Source organism: Colobus angolensis, unplaced genomic scaffold (assembly GCF_000951035.1).
Source record: "Colobus angolensis palliatus isolate OR3802 unplaced genomic scaffold, Cang.pa_1.0 Scaffold22, whole genome shotgun sequence".
Taxonomy (NCBI): domain Eukaryota; kingdom Metazoa; phylum Chordata; class Mammalia; order Primates; family Cercopithecidae; genus Colobus; species Colobus angolensis.
Window position 1 is genome coordinate 5,081,812 of NW_012115377.1, and position 3,293 is coordinate 5,085,104.

A 3,293-nucleotide genomic window follows, 5' to 3' on the forward strand; every position below is an offset into this window, starting at 1 on the left:
GCCTCCCAAAATACTGGGATTACAGGCGTGAGCCACTGTGCCCATCCTGAAGGTCGTAGACATTGAGAGAAGGGTGAAGCAGCGGCAGTGGAAGGGCTGCAAAGTGGCTCAGCTGGTGGACCCTAGATTCGACTCAAAGCCTCCTTCCATTCGCCTTGGTGTATGACTCAGGTTTTCCATCTGTAAAATGGGTACAATCCTCATTATGCTGGTGTTGGCATGAGGATTAATGAGACGATGTCGGGCATATAACACACTCAGAAATTGTCATCTATGAGTCCGATCCCTGAAATGCACACACAGGCAGAACTTTGCAGATGATTTTATGGGGTTTTATATACTCCCCCAAACTAAATCCTGAACTCCTGACTTATAAATCCTCTAAGTCATCCCCACCCCCAGCTTAATAACCAGGCTCTGTCTAATGAGTTAGGAGGCGTGAGAGCCCAAAGAGCTCCAGGTGTGGGAGGAGGCGGGAGGCTGGAGGGGGGCTCAGGGAGGGGCCGCCCCATGGGCACAGGGCAGCCAGTGTGTCTGAGGCTGCCTGGGCCATAGGAACAGGCCCCCAGGGGCAGGTGGGATCTCAATTCCAGCCAGCAGTGTGTGGGTGGGGCAGTCTAGACCAGCCAGGCTTTCCAGTCCGCCCAGTGTGGGGGTTGGGCCAGTGGAGGCCCCTGGAGGCAGGGGCAGGAGCACTCGACCTGCACCGACACCTCAACCTGGACGGTCCCCAACCCATCCTTCCTAAGCTGCAGCCCCCTCCCGGGATGGGAAGCTGAACCTGTGCGTCCGCCCCACTTCTCCCCGGATTGTGTGTGAGCAAGTTGCATTTGCCGCCTTTGCTGGGTTTGTCCTTGGGGTCCACAGAGGTCCCGGGAACCATCCCAGTGAAAGCAAACCTGGCAGGACACGCCAAGCCCACAGAGGGGCAGGGCGTGGCGGGAGCACCCTTTCCTGTTGGAAATGCTTCCTCGGGTTGGGAGCCCCAGGTCTCCAGATGGGGAAACTGAGGTCCAGTGGGGAAAGGACCTTGTTTAGGTCCTTCGAGGGCACGGGGACAGGAGCGGGGGCATGTGTCATCCATACCAGCACCTGTGCTCACACACATAGACACTGGCCCCTTTGCGCACCCACACCCACTCCTGCACGGGCATATCCAGACAGGAGCGCCCACGCCCCAGCTCCCCTCCCTCGGCACACCCACCCCCATGCCTGCTCACAGGCTCCGGACCTTGAGACCCACGCCCCAAACACACGAGTGCAATGCAAGTCGGGGGGGCCCTGCAATTTCTGGGGCCACCATCTGAGGTCAGGGTCTTGGGGACCGGCATGCTACAGCATCTTTCCATTTCATAGCATTTTTTTTTTTTTTGAGACAGAGTTTTGCTCTTGTTGCCCAGGCTGGAGTGCAATGGTGAGATCTTGGCTCACTGCAACCTCCACCTCCCAGATTCAAGCGATTCTCCAGCCTCAGCCTCCTGAATAGCTGGGATTACAGGCATGTGCCACCACGTCTGGCTAATTTTGTGTTTTTAATGGAGATAGGGTTTCTCAATGTTGGTCAGGCTGGTCTGGAACTCCGGACCTCAGGTGATCCACTGGCCTTGGCCTCCCAAAGTGCTGGTTTTTTTTTTTGTTGTTGTTGTTGTTTATTTTTTTATGTGACTGAGTCTTGCTCTGTCACCCATGTTGGGGTACAATGGCGCAATCCTAGCTCACTGCAACCTCTGCCTCCTGGGTTCAAGTGATTCTTCTGCCTCAGCCTCCCAAGTAGCTGCAATTACAGGCGCAGGCAACTACGCCTGGCTAACTTTTGCATTTTTAGTAGAGATGGGGTTTCACCATGCTGGCCAGGCTGGTCTTGAACTCCTGACCTCAGGTGATCCACCCACCTCGGCCTCCCAAAGCACTGGGATTATAGGCGTGAGCCTCTGCACCCGGCAGAAACAGGCATTCTTGCACACTTATACCTGCTTTTATGCTTACACAATGTGTCACAGGCACCCACCATGTGTTCAAATCCACAGATACTCACATGTAAACATACATATATGTACAAAAATATAGTCAGGAACTGCTCATCATAGATCACACATCCGTGTGCATACAGCCAGATTCACATACTCAAATACAAACCCACTTAGACACACATCCTCATCTCCACACAGAGCCTTCTCCCAGCACACACTGCAGATACCAGAAGAATACACGAAGACACTTGCAAATACACCTAGTACAGCTACGCGAGGACACTCATAGACACAAATAGCCACACCCTGCAGAAATATATGTACTTTTTTTTTTTTTTTGAGAGAGAGTCTCACTGTCTTGCCCAAGCTGGAGTGCAGTGGCGCGATCTCAGCTCACTGCAACCTCTGCCTCCTGGGTTCAAGCGATTCTCTTGCCTCAGCCTCCTGAGTAGCTTGGATCACAGGCGCCCTCTATCACACCCAGGTATCTTTGTATTTTTAGTAGAGGTGGGGTTACACAACGTTGGCCAGGCTGATCTCGAACTCCTGACCTCAGGTGATCCCCCTGCCTCGGCCTCACAAAGTGCTAAGATTACAGGCATGAGCCACTGCGCCTGGCCTGTATGTTATCTTTTTACGTATCACTTTCTGAGTGCATTTGTGTGCATGAAGCTGACATTTACATCTGTGTGAATTTGTGAATATTGTGTTAGTCTGTGAGCATTTTCTCTCGTTCAAAAGGTGACAAGGTGCATGTGTGTGTGTGTGTTTTCTGAAAGTAACACACTTTTCTTTCCAGGCCTGGAAAGAACGAACTCACACAAACACTTGTGTGTTCACAATTACATGCAGCTAAGAGGAATGCAGGGGATATTTTGACAAAAATACAATGGAGGGCCAAGCACAGTGGTTCATGCCTGTAATCCCAGCACTTTGGGAGGCCGAGGCAGGAGGAGCTCTTGAGCCCAGGAGTTTGAGATCAGCCTGGGCAATATAAGGAGATCCCATCTCTACATAAAATAAAAAATTAGCCAGGCATGGTGGCTACAGTGAGCCATGATTGTGCCACTGCACTCAAGCCTGGGGTTACAGAGTGAGATCTTGTCCAAAACAGCAGCAACAACAACAGCAAACAATGGAACACAAAAGCAAATGTTAAAATATTAAAAACATCTGGCCGGGAGCGGCGGCTCACACCTGTAATCCCAGCACTTTCGGAGGCTAAGGCGGGCAGATCACCTGAGGTCAGGGTATCGAGACCATCCTTGCTAACACAATAAAACCCCATCTCTAATAAAAATTCAAAATATTAGCCGGGCATGG